The 14,401-nt window shown below is 42.3% G+C and overlaps 1 long non-coding RNA gene across 1 annotated transcript; it reads left to right on the forward strand.

Moving 5' to 3' along the window:
* The first annotated feature begins 120 nt into the window (after positions 1-120).
* Positions 121-13,963, forward strand: LOC117200201 (uncharacterized). The gene is made up of 2 exons (XR_004481681.2): positions 121-1,098; positions 11,718-13,963. It is a non-coding gene; the product is annotated as an uncharacterized LOC117200201 (long non-coding RNA).
* Positions 13,964-14,401: the final 438 nt, after the last annotated feature.

The raw sequence follows: 14,401 nt of genomic DNA on the forward strand, positions 1-14,401 counted from the left end.
CGCAGCGCTCAGTTCACATGTGAACGTCGGAAGTGGTACGTGGGTCCGGCATTCCAGGGTAGGTGTGGGAAGTTGCTTTCTCCTAAGCTTTCGAAAGAAGGCGTTTGTTGGGGCTCTGTATCCGTCTTCAGTGAGGTGGTAAAGTTTCTATTGCTGGGGTGGCTCACACAGTTATCTCAGGCATGGGTCCCGTGTGGTGCAAAAGGTAGGTCCGGGTTCGCGGCCCCACAGCACTAATAGAGGTTTTAAAGTCCCGTTTATTTTCTCAGAGCCTGGCCCCGTCCTCGCCGTAGCTTCGCCTGCGTGAGTGGCGGGGTCGTTCCCGGGAAGCGGGGACCTCCCGGTTCTGGAAGCGGGCTACTTGGGCGACCCAGAGGGTCCCAGCGCGGTGACCCTCTTCTGAGACTTGACCTTTTTTTCCCGTTTGCATTAAGGTAGGGTTTCTCAGCCTAAGCACTACTGACATTTTGGGCCAGATAATTGTTTTTTTGGGGGGGGGGAGCAGTCCTGTGCGCTGTAGGGTGTTTATCTGCATCCCCTTCTTTCCTCCAGTTGTGACAACCAAAAATGTCTCCAGATTACCAGACATCCCCTCCCGGGGAAAATCGTTGGGAGATAGGATTAGGTTTAGGAGATACTCTGGGTTTTGGGGAAGTGACCCTTTTCAGAGCCGGCATCAACGATGTCTTAGCTACGTGAAGGAACTTGTGGCCGGGCTCGCCCGCTCTTCCAGACGCTCTCGTTCCTGTTCCAGCGTCTCGCTGGAGTCGGTCGTGGTCCAGGAGTCAGAGCCCGCACGGGAGAAGGAGCAGGTCACGACCTCGGTCCGGAAGGCGCCACCAGAGAAAGTACGGGCGCCACTCGCAGTCTTCCTCGCGGAGCGGGTCGCGACCCCGCAGGAAGTGCCGCTCTCGGGGAAGGTCGTATTACAGAAGGGCCTTCTCGAACACGCGGGGTGACAGTACTAGGGCTTTGACCCTGTAGTGTACCCACGCGGGGTGACAGTACTAGGGCTTTGACCCTGTAGTGTACCCGAAAGAACACAGCACTTGGAGGGAGAGATCCAGGAAGAGGTCGCAGAGCAGAACCCCGTTTCCTGTAAGTGAAGAAGGTGGGTGGGTTATTTGTGCTTAAGAGAGGCGCACAGTTTCACCTCTTTTTACATGTAGGGCGACAGTATATGAGTAGGCTAGGGAACCAAGGTTGTTGTGTGATTTAATTTCTTTGATTTCTTTTGATGTATGAAATCTCTGTAGCTTTGGGTTGGGGGCGGTATTATCTTTTCTAAAAAATAAATTTATTTATTTTATTATTTTATTTTATTTATTTATTGTTTCTGGCTGCGTTGCATCCTCGTTGCTGCGCATGGGCTTTCTCTAGTTGCGTCGAGTGGGAGCTACTCTTCGTTGGGGTGCGCGGGCTTCTCACTGCGGTGGCTTCTCTTGTTGCGGAGCATGGGCTCTAGGCGCGCGGGCTTCAGTAGTTGTGGCTCGTGGGCTTTAGAGCGCAGGCTCAGTAGTTGTGAAACATGGGCTTAGTTGCTCCATGGCTGCTCCATGGCATGTGGGATCTTCGCGGACCAGGGCTCGAACCCGTGTCCCCTGCACTGGTAGGCGGATTCTCAACCATTGCACCACCAGAGAGGCTTGTGGGGGCGGTATTATCTGATTAGCAGACAAAACTATACAATCGCAATCCATAGCCTATTTTTAAATGGACATCATTCATACCCCTCGAGATTAAAGATTAATTGTCGCTTTAAATGGCTCAGGGTGGAGGAAGCTAGTGCAGGCAGTTCTTAATGGAAACTTTTAAATGTCTATTAATGACAACATTAGTTTACCAGCTCTGAGCAGTTTTTTTTTTTTTTTTTTTTTTTTTTTTTGCAGTACACGGGCCTCTCACTGTTGTGGCCTCTCCTGTTTCGGAGCACAGGCTCCGGATGCGCAGGCTCAGCGGCCATGGCTCACGGGCCTAGCCGCTCCGCGGCATGTGGGATCTTCCCGGACCGGGGCACGAACCCGTGTCCCCTGCATCGGCAGGCGGACTCTCAACCACTGAGCCACCAGGGAAGCCCAGCCCACTTTTTTTTTTTTCTTTTTTGGCTGCACCACACAGCATATGGAATCCTAGTTCCCCTACCAGGGATCGAACCTGCGCCCCTTGCATTGGAAGCGCAGAGTGTTAACCACTGGACTGCCAGGGAAGTCCAAAAACAGGCCACTTTTAGCAATCCAGTTGCCCTATAAAAGAGAGGTCTCAACTCCCAGATTCTTGTGATGACTGTCAACAATGATAAGGCTCCAAGAAATTGCCCAGTAAGCTACTTTCAATAATTCCTTTAACTCAAGGATGAAAATTAAACTAAACTTAAATGGAGAAATTTCTACCATGTTGATAGATACCAACATGGTATCTACTTTTTCTTTCTTTTTTTTTTTTTTTGTGGCTTTGCCATGAGGCTGGTGGGATCTCAGTTCCTCACCAGGGGTTGAACCTGAGCCATGGCAGCGAAGGCCCCGAATCCTAACCACTAGGCCACCAGGGAACTCCCTTCCCCCCATCGCCCCAACTCTGTTTACTTTAAAACCACCGTGATACGTGAAGAACCTCCTCAGAGTAATAAAAATATCTTAGTAGTGGGAGTTTCCAGTCAAGTTCAAAGAGTTCCTTTATTGGAACCCATAACTGTTGGCTCTTTCTCTGAAAGTCATACTTTTCTATTATGCATTACTACCCCTGTGAATTTCCTAGGTAAAGACCTGCTTTCTATAGCTATTTACTATTTATAATAGCCGAGACATGGAAGCAACCTAAATGTCATCAACAGATGAATGGATAAAAAAGATGTGGTATGTACACACACACACACACACACACACACACACACACACCCACCAATGGAATATTACTCAGCCATAACAAAGAATGAAATTATGCCATTTGCAGCGACATGGATGGACCTAGAGATAATCATACTAAGTGAAGTAAGTCAGACGAAGAAAGACAAATATAGTATGATATCACTTATATGTGGAATCTTAAAAAATGATACAGGGACTTCCCTGGTGGCGCAGTGGATAAGACTCTGCGCTCCCAATGCAGGGGGCCTGGGTTCGATCCCTGGTCAGGGAACTAGATCCCACATGTGTGCCACAACTAAGAGCCCTTGTGCTGCAACTAAGGCGCCTGTGAGCTGCAACTAAGACCTGGTGCAACCAAATAAATAAATAAATAAATATTTTTTATAAAAATGATACAAATGAACTTATTTACAAAACAGAAATAGACTCACAGACAGAAAACAAACTTATGGTTACCAAAGGGGGAAGGGAGAGGGGAGGAATACATTAATAGACACACACTACTATATATAAATAGATAAACAACAAGGGAACTACATTCAATATGGCACAGGGAACTACACTACTATATATAAATAGATAAACAACAAGGGAACTACATTCAATATGGCACAGGGAGCTACATTCAATATCTTGTAATAAATAACCTATAATGGAAAAGAATCTGAAAAAGTTATACATATATAACTTTGCTGTACACCTGAAACTAACACAACATTGTAAATCAATTATACTTCAATAAAAAGTTGGTTGTTTTGGGGGGAGAAAAAGATCTGCTTTCTAAATTACAAGGCCAAATAAGATTTTCCTCAGGAGAAATAACCTTAGACTTTCCAGACTCATCAGACACTGAAGCATTATGTGTTCTCCAAGCCCAAATTGATTGTCCAGAGGAGACTACTAAATTCCATAAAAGTATAGATGTTATAGATCTCTCTGAAATCCCTGATACTTTTTATCAGGGATAAAAAGTATTAAAATTCAGAATGATCATTACAATTCAGAATGATCCTTCTAAATTGCTTCCTAACTCACCTCAGTACCCCTTAAAGCCTGAAGCCCTATAAGGGGTCACCCCTATAATAGAAGATTCATTAAGGCAGAGGGTAATTATCCCCTGTATCAGTTCTTGCAGTGCTCCTATCTTGCCTTTAAAGAAGCCCTGTAGATGGGGATGGAGATTTGTATAAGACCTTAGAGCCATAAGTCTGTGATACTGACGTTTCCAGGGGTACCAAACCCAAGTACTTTGTTGGCAAATATACCAACTGAATCCAAATGCTTTACAGTTGTGATCTTATGCTCTGCTTTCTTCAGCATCCCTGTGGACAAAGTAAGTCAATATTTATTTGCTTTTACTTGGAGAAATCAAGTCGTATCGGACAGTAATGCATCAGGGATTTACTGAGGCTCCCCCACACTTTTCACAAATTTAACATCAGGGTTTAAACACTCTGTTGCAATTTCTCAGAAATTCTACCTTGATTTAATATGTAGATGATTTAATATGTAGGAATCGATTCAACATATCTGTTACAACGACTGGCTTATAAAGGCTGTAAGGCCTCAAGATAAGCTTCAGTTACCACAAGAGATGGCTCATTATCTAGGTCATGACTTCTCTGCAAAAGGAATCTTTCTGTCTTTAGAAAGAATAAATACCATTCGGGACTTCCCTGGTGGCGCAGTGGTTAAGACTCTGCAGTCCCAGTACAGGGCACCCAGGTTTGATCCCTGCTCAGGGAACTAGATCCCACATGCATGCCACAACTAAGAGTTTGCATGCCACAACTAAAAGGTCGCATGCCACAACTAAGGAGCCCACCTCCTGTAACTAAGACCCGGCACAACCAAATCAATAAAAAGGTAAATATTAATAAAGTAAATAAATACCATTCAAAATTTTCCTAAACCTGTAAGGATTCCTCGGACTTGCAGGATATTGTAGGTCCTGAGTCTCGTAGTTTTCTTTATTGGCTTCCCCACTCTATGAACTAAAAATAGCACTCAGGAATCTCTTCCTTGGGAAATAAAACATAAGGAAACCTTTACTGAACTCAAATGGGCTTTACAAAATCCTCCCACATCATTGCCCCCCAAATGTACTAGACCCTTTGTATTGTTCATCCGTGAATGGAACAATCTGGCTTTAGGAGTCCTCACTCAAGAACATAGAGGAAAAAATAGACCTATAGCCTATTACAGCCTGCAGTTGGACCCAGCAGTCAGGGCATATCCAAATTGTTTAAAAGCAGTAGCTGCAGCAACAAAAAATTGTAGAGTCTTCCTCGGAACTTCTTCAGGGAAATGATTCATACCTACAGGTTCCTCATGCTGTAGAAAGTTTGCTAAATACTGAGCATTCACAGCATTTCTCAGTCAGGAGACTAACATCTTATGAGATTCTGCTCTTTCCTGTGTTCTTCAAACCTATGCATTCTTTGCTATAACTCTTTAAACCCTGCTACCCTCCTGCCTTTACCCAACAAAGGAGAGACGTATAACTGTGTTGAATTGGTTCCTCAAAGTTTGACTCCTAGATTAGATTTACAGGAAACCCCACTAACCAATCCAGAATTAATACTCTATGTTGATGGCTCCTATGCCAAAAATTCTGCAGGAAAGTATCAGGCCCTTATGTTGTTACTGCCCCCAAATGAATGATTAGAAAGGAAAGTTCTTCCCCAATTTAATTCAGCACAACCTGCAGAGTTAGTTGGCTTGACTCAAGCCTGTGAGTTAGCCAAAGATAAAACTATAAATAAGTATGACCAATAGAGAGTATGCTTTTGTAGTAGTCCATGATTTTGGTATACTGTAGAAACAGAGGGAATTCCTAACATCAAATGGCATGCCTATAAAAAATGGACCTCAGAGTGCTGAGCTCCTCTGCACTATTACAGCCTTCACAAGTTGCTGTCAGAAAAGTTGAAGTCAGACCGTGAATATCAAGGAAATGTTATAGCTGACTTTTATGCTAAGGTTGCAACTCAAGAGATTCAAAATGTACCAAAACTCTGTAACGAATTAACTCCATAAAATTGATCCAAATTAATCACTTATGATAACTTACTTAACAGACAAGCAAGTGTATCTATATTAGAAAACAAAAGTGGCACTAAGTAGGATGAAAATTTGATATAAAAAGAAGACTGGGACGCCCTGAGTAGCCACCTGGTGTTTCCTGAATCCCTCAAGTTGCCACTTTTGCGAGCGCTCTATGACTATTCACCATGGAATTGACAAAATGATTCAAATTATGAAAAAGTATTGGTGGGGTAACTGTTTTAAGATGGTGTGAAGCATCTCTAATTAATGTCTAACCTGCCAATCACATAACCTGGGTAAGTCCATTATAGTGGCTCCAGAACTGCTCCCTCACCATCTGGACCATTTGAACATTTACATTTGCACTTCATTCATTTGCCTCCTTCTATGGGCCATCAGTATGTACTTAATAATAGTATGTCTGTTTTCTAGATGGGTAGAAGCTTTTCCATGTTGGAAAGCTGATGCCACCACTGTAGCAAAGAAATTATTAGAAAATGTTTTTCCCCTTCAGGGAATCCCAAACTTAATTTATTTTTAAAATTTTATTTATTTATTTTTCGCTGCATTGGGTCTTCGTTGCTGTGTGCAGGCTTTCTCTAGTTGCAGTGAGCGGGGCTACTGTTCGTTGCAGTGCGTGGGCTTCACTTGTGGAGCATGGGCTCTCGGCGTGCGGGCTTCAGTATTTGTGGCACGCGGGCTCTAGAGCACAGGCTCAGTAGTTGTGGCTCCCGGGCTTAGTTGCTCTGCAGTATGGGATCTTCCCGGACCAGGGCTCGAACCCCTGTCCCCTGCATTGGCAGGCAGCTTTTTAACCACTGCACCACCAGGGAAGTCCCCAAACTTAATTTCAAGTGATAGAGAGATTCACTTTACTGGACAAGTTATAAAACAACTAGACAAGGTTATTCAAACGTAATGGCGCTACCACGGTCCCTGTCATCCTCAATCTTCAGGAAAGGTTGAATGCACCAATAGCATTCTAAAATTAAAATTGACGAAATTAACTGAGACCATAGGATTACCTCGGCCTAAAGCGTTACCTTTAACTCTTAAGACAATAAGATCAACACCTTTTGGAAAATATAAGTTGACGCCTGATGGATTTATATATACTAACAAATGTAATACAGATAGCTAGTGGGAAGCAGCCACATAGCACAGGGAGATAAGCTCGGTGCTTTGTGACCACCTAGAGGGGTGGATAGGGAGGGTGGGAGGGAGACGCAAGAGGGAGGAGATATGGGGATATATGTATAAGTATAGCTGATTCACTTTGTTATAAAGCAGAAACTAACACACCATTGTAAGGCAATTATACTCCAATAAAGATGTTAAAAAAATATAAGTTGACGCCTGATGAAATCATTACTGGGTGACCCATGCCCTTAATGATAGAACCCCACCTGCTCATCCAGCTCTTGTGAACTCTGATATGACCAAGTACTGTAAGGCTCTAGTGCAATATTAGAAGCTTATTTCCAGGAGGTCAAAGAGGCCTTTAGAGACCCTCAACCTGATGAGGACTTTCTACCCCACACTTTGGAACCCAGTGACAGTATTCAGGAAAACACATCAACCAAAAGCTGCACTTGAACCTTGATGGAGTCCCATCAGGTTCTTTTAACCTCTCAGATAGTAGTCAAATTACAGAGTGTTGAACCGTGAGTTCATATCTTTCAACTAAAAAGAACTCCCTCAGACTCTTGGACCTGTCAACCTACAGCCAACTTAAAATTGAGGATACCAGGGAAAAATTTTCCCCAGAAGCAGACAACCACATGATGTAGACAACTTTCCCAAGTCAATGGAGCAAGACCACTGGTGCCAAAATTAACGTGCTTTTATTATTAATAATTCTATTAAGCTTTTACTAATGTTAAGTATAAACACCTCTTAATTGACACTGTACAAAAAAAAAAGCATCAGTGACTAAGTAGAATGTTGGATATGTACCCAGATTGATGAAGAACCTGATGTATTCTTACAGTTATATCTTGCTAACAAAACAGTTTGGTATCAACCCAATGGATTATGGACACATTCCTAAAGCCTAACTAACCAGTTCTTCCCAATTATATTTCCTATTCATCCTCCAATAAAAGAAAAATTTCCACTTCATATTTTCAGTAATCAAATAGATTGTCCCTCTTTGGGACTTATCACTCCTCAATAGTGTAATGAAACTGTTCGGATTAGACTTTCTTAACAAAACCCTAAAAGATTCTCTACCTATATTCATTACCAATACTATGACCACAATAAAATTTTCCTGACTGGATGTTCTCCAATCCCTAATCCCATGGCGAATTCTTCCTTCTATTTAAATTCAGTAATCGAAGCATTGCTTGCTCATGGTTCTTGTTTTTGTTTTTTTGTGGGTTTTTTTGCGGTACGCGGGCCTCTCACTGTTGTGGCCTTTCCCGTTGCGGAGCACAGGCTCCCGATGCACAGGCTCAGTGGCCATGGCTCACGGGCCCAGCCACTCCGCGGCATGTGGGATCCTCCCGGACCGGGGCACGAACCCGTGTCCCCTGCATTGGCAGGCGGACTCTCAACCACTGCGCCACCAGGGAAGCCCGCTCATGGTTCTTGAAGAAACCTCAGATAACCAATCCACAAATTGCCCAAGCCAATACCGTCAAAATTTAACTCTGTCCCTAAGAGGAGTGGGGCTTTATTTCCAATGCAACACCACCCTGTATCAGGAACTTCCCCTAAACTTGAATGGTCATTGTGGGTTAGAGCTATTAACTCCCAATAGTCAGAAACAAAAAAAGTATCTGCACATGAAACCACCAATCTTGATTCATTTATTCATAAGATACCAGTTCATAAGAGAAATCCATGAAGCACCAAAACCCTCTACACACAATGCTGGATTCCTTCCTTTGTCAGAGCATTAATTCTTCATATTGGCACCTGTAAATTAGAAAAGACTGTTTTATATATCCCTAAAACTTAAAAAAAAAAAAAAAAAGCTTCAGTGACACAGCTAATTCTCTCCAAGCCTTAGATACCAAGGTTTCCAGCCTTGCTTCAGAAGTCTTACAAATAGAAGAGTCTTAGGCACCGAACTGCCCAACAAGGAGGTGCGTGTATTGTCATTGGTGAAAAATGTTTCCATGTTAATAAATCAGGAATTGTTACCCCCAAATTTAAAAGATCTTAAAGGTCAGATGTTCATCTTTCGCCAAATAGGTGACATGGTTCATCCATTGATTTCTTTAGTTAAATCTTGGCTCCTGGGAATCTGTGCCCTAGGGAATTTTTCAGTCCTTGGTTATTATTCTCATAGTCATCACATTAATTTCCCGAGTGTGTTGCATCTTCTCAAGATATTTAAATACCTTTCAGCAGCTACTCACGCATCAAATGATGTCCATCAGGGTTAGGCAACTAGAAGAACTCAGTGATCCAACCACCCACGTCTACCATGACTATACAACTGTCAGTAATAGTGACTGCACACAATCCACCCCCCCCCCGCCAAAAAAAGAAAGGAATTCCCTGGCGGTCCAGTGGTTAGGACTTGGCTCTTTCACTGCCAGGACCCGAGTTCAATCCCTGGTTGGGGAGCTGAGATCCTGTAAGCCTCGTGGTGCGTCCAACAAACAAACAAACAAACAAAAAACCAATCCATCCTACCAACATCAACAGTGGTAGCCAAGAGTAACCCTATACTAGAACATATACAGGAACAAGAACTTGCTGAGAGTATGACCAAAAGTGGAGACCAGCCTTAAAAATCCCCCGAGCAGGGACTTCTCTGGTGGTCCAGTGGCTAAGACTGCACTCCTGATGCAGGGGGCCAGGGGTTCGATCCCTGGTCAGGGAACTAGATCCCACATGCCACAACTAAGTTTTCGTATGCTGCAACTAAAGATGCCACATGCGGCAACGAAGATCCCAGGTGCCGCAACTAAGACCCAGAGCAGCCAAATAAATATTAAAAAAAAAAAAAAAAATCCCGTGAGCAGACAAAACCAATTAGGCCATGAAAGGGAAACTTAATCTAGCTTATTTCATGAATGTAAACGAAATTCAATTTATTTCTTGTAAATGCCTCTGATAATCATAAAGGAAATTTAAATTGTCTTCCTAAAATGGTATAAGATAATCGCTTTTAACCAATCGCCTACTGTCTGGAAACCCCTATTGTAATAATCAATCATTGTAAAGATTGAACAACTTCCTATTCTCGTGTTATAAGCCATCCCGTAGGGACATGCCTCTGAGCTTCTTGCCACTTTCTATCTGAAGTCTACCAGTCTGCGAACTCTTCTTTTGTATGCGCAGTAAACTCTTAACATTTTACTTTGATCTGATTTTATTTTTGACAGGTCTTAACAGAAATGAGGGCGGCTTTCTAGAAAAAGGAAGAGTATTAGGAAAAAGTACAGAATTAGAGAAGTGTAGGCATGTCAAAAGAAAAATGAGATAGATTAATTTGACCTCAAAGGTCAGTTGAGACCAGCTCATAAAGGGTTTTTTGAAAGCCCAATTTGAGTTAGTAGGCAATGGACTCCCCTTAAAGTTCCTTTGCAGAGGAGAGGGAAATCATCTGAGCTGACCTTACGAATACTTTGGAATCAGTTACTAGGTTACACTGAAGTAGGATTAGACTATCAATCCAGAGACCCCGAAGGTACTTCTGTAAAGATGTAGGCAAGAGGTGTTAAGGAAGCATGGGATCCCTACAGAGAGAACAGGATGACTTTGCACTGAGTATTACAGGGAGGATCTTATGGGAGAGATAAAAGACATAAACAGAAGAAACAATCAATAACCAGAGGAATCTATCATAAAATACAGGTATAGACAATTAGAGAATGAGGGCGACTCAAGCTACTAACAGTGTGAGGTATGAACCTTCCCTCATGGTAAACACAATACCAGAAATAATAAAAATAATACTCTTGTCTCCAATGTTCATTGACAAGGAGGCCATTAAAAGCTTTGGCTTTAGAGCTAGACACACCTGAGTTTAATGCCTGGCTTGGATACAACTAGGTCTATAATACTGAACAAGTGATGTAACCTCTCCAAGCTGCAGTTTTCTCAGGTCTACAGCACTACCTCTTTCACTGTGGGCTGTGATGAGAATTACACGAGTATGGAAAAGGTACTGGCATAGTTCCTGGTACCTAGGAAAAGCTCAATTCATATTTGTTGAATGAATGAATATGAGCTAGTAATCTTAAGAGCTCTCTGGGGGAGGTAAGACCTTGGAATATATGTGAAATGCAAGGGGAGAAGGGGTCCCACGGACACTAACGGAGGGACAATAAAGCAGGGTGGATAAGGCATGGGCTTTGGAGTCAGGTCTGGGTTCAAATATCAGTTCTGTCACTTATAATACTATGAGGAAATCATCTAATTCTAAACCTTGTGAACAGAAAAAAAACTGAAGCAAAAATGTCACACATCTTTTTTTATTGCAATAAAATGTACGTAACATACAATTTATCATTTTAACCATTTTTAAGTATATGGTTTTGTGGCATTAAGTATATTCACATTGTGCAACCGTCACCACCAGCCATCTCCATGGATACATGGATGTAAGTTACATTGTTGGTTTTTTTTTTTCCTTTTTAACTTGGATTTACAGAAAAAATAAACAGATAGTATAGAAGGTTTCATATTACACCCCCCACACAGTTTCCCTATGAACATTGCCATTAGTGTGGTACATTTGGGATAATTAATGAACCGATATTGATGCATTATTATTACTGAAGTCCATAGTTTATAAACTACAGATTTCCTTAGTTTTTACCTAATGTCTTTTTTCTGTTCCAGGATCCCATCCAGGACAGCACACTACATTTATGTCTCCTGAGGCTCCTCTTAACTGTGACAGTTTCTCAGACTTTCCTTGTTTCTGATGCACAGATTTGAGGATTACTGGTCAGGAATATTGTAGGTGTTGGTTATTTTTTGTATGTAATATTTCATGATTAAAAATTACTCATCGGGGGACTTTCCTGGTGGTCCAGTGGTTAAGAATCCATCTGCCAATGCAGGGGACACAGGTTCCATCCCTGGTCTGGAAAGATCCCATATGCCGTGGGACAGCTAAGCCTGTGCACCACAACTACCACAGCTACTGAAGCCTGCATGCCTAGAGCCTGTGCTCCACAGCAAGAGAAGCCACTTCAGTGAGAAGCCCGTGCACCGTAACGAAGAGTAGCCCCACTCGCCGCATCTAGAGAAAAGACTGCGCACAGCAATGAAGACCCAGCGCAGCCAAAAAAAAAAAAAAGAACCTAAGAGTGGTGATCATTAAAAAAAAAAAAGAAAAATTACTAATCAGGGACTTCCCTCGCAGTCCAGTGGTTAAGCATTCGTGCTTCCACTGCAGGGGGCACAGGTTCAATTCCTGGTTGGGGAACTAAGATCCTGCATGCCATACGGCGCGACCAAAAAGAGAAAAAAATTACTAATCGTGATAGCAATACCTGTTGGGCCTACCTTAAAACACACACAGACACACACACACACACACACACAACACCTCCATGCTATCAATTTAGTGCAAGCCAGCATCATTTCTCACTCTAATCACTGCAGTTGTCTCTCTGCTCTATATTGGGCCTCCACTCCCCCCATCTTTTCTCCACACAGAAGCCAGAGAGGCTTTAAAATATAAATCAGCTTCTATTTCTTCTGGTCTCCAGATGCTTCAGTGGCTTCTTTTCTTGTAGACTAAAATACACTACAGGATCCTTCATGCTCTCATCACTTATCACTCTTCCCCCGGCTCACTCTGCTCTGTCACACTGGCTTCCTTGTAGCCCCTGAAACACACCGCACTCCTGCCCTAGGACCGTTGCACCTGTCCTTTACCTGGAACGTTCCTCCCCCGCACAGCCAGAGGCTCACTCCTCCACTCTTTCTAGTCTCTGCTCAGATGTCACCTCTTCAGAGAGGCATTCCCTCGCACCTTAGCTTGCAGTCCGCCCCCCACAAGTTGTCCTCTTTCTCCTTAGCTTTTTTTTTTAATTCAAAATATCACTACCTGACATTGCATTCTACATCTTAATTTGTTTATTGTCTGTCTCTTCCATTAGAATACAAGTTTCACGAGGCCAAGCACTTAATACAATTTGTTTATTGCTGTACCTTAGGCTCAAAGTTAACAAATATTGGTTACATTAATTAGTCAATAAAATACTTCTTTTTTTTTTTTTACAAGGAAGTTGGTTGTTAGGTAAGGTGGTTCACAATCTGGGACTCCTGAACTCCTAGATATCTTTGAAGGTGGCAGTTTTCTGAATTTCTAAAGATCTGGTCAGACTACACGTTACTTACAGGGGGATGGTTCATTAATGGATATATCTCCAGAACCTGGGATAATTCCTTGAATACACTGAGCACTCAATAGAGATACCCGTATTATAATTAACTGGAATGAAATTGGCAATGTGGCAAAGCAAAGTCTTTGTGATGGCAGCATATCTGAAAGGCAGAGGAATACTGAGAAAGTTTATGTACAAGGACAATAATCACACATTAAAATTATATAATGTTTGTTAGTAACACTGTTATGGACTGAATTGTGTCTCCGTGCCCCACCCCTCCCCCTGTAGCCCTAACCCCCATTATGACTATATTTGGAGATAGAGCCTCTAAGGAAGTCATTAAGGTTAAATGAGGTCATAACAGCGGAGCCCTAATCTAATAGAACTAGTGTCCTTATAAGAAGAGGAAGAGACAGGTGTGCACAGAGAAAAGGCCATGTGAATACACAGTGAGAAGGCCACTACCTGCAAGCTAGGAAGAGGTCTCGAAAAACCAACCCCTCTAGCACCTTGATCTTGGACTTCCAGCCTCCAGAACTGTAAACAAATAAATTTCTGTGGTTTTAAGCCACCTAGTCCGATTTCAGTCACTATGAGTGGTATCATCTTAGAAGGTGAAGGACAATGGAAGGAAGACAAGGAAGACACCCCATCCCGTGTTTTGGGGGTGGCTTCAGATTCATTGTTTTATGTACTATATGGGAAGATATCTATGAAATAAAATTGTATCTCCGTTGTAAATAATCAATAGATTGGTTCTCTTTCATTCAAATAATGTTCATAATTTAAAAGTCCTGGAAAAATAAATTCACAATCAAATTTTATATGTGCAACTACATTGATACAAGTTAAACCTCGGTAATTGGATAGCTTGTTCATTTTTTTAAGTGTTATGGAAACATAAATGATCTTGGTCTGTCAGAATTTTCATTAAAAATAATACTTCGGCCAAACCAAGATTCCCCACAGTAATAACCTACATACAGCCATATTCAGTGACTAAATTGTGTTTATGCTTTTCTTAAGCAATGGCGTTCATTTTGACCATTTATCTAAACAAAATGCGGCAAACAGCAATAGAAAAGACAAACGTAACCCTGGGTTGCATTTGCAATCAATGCACAGAGCTGTGGCATTAGCTTTTGGAAGAGTATTTAAACACTGCCACACAGTGTCCAGCTG

This window comes from Orcinus orca, chromosome 1 (assembly GCF_937001465.1).
Source record: "Orcinus orca chromosome 1, mOrcOrc1.1, whole genome shotgun sequence".
In the NCBI taxonomy this organism is placed as follows: domain Eukaryota; kingdom Metazoa; phylum Chordata; class Mammalia; order Artiodactyla; family Delphinidae; genus Orcinus; species Orcinus orca.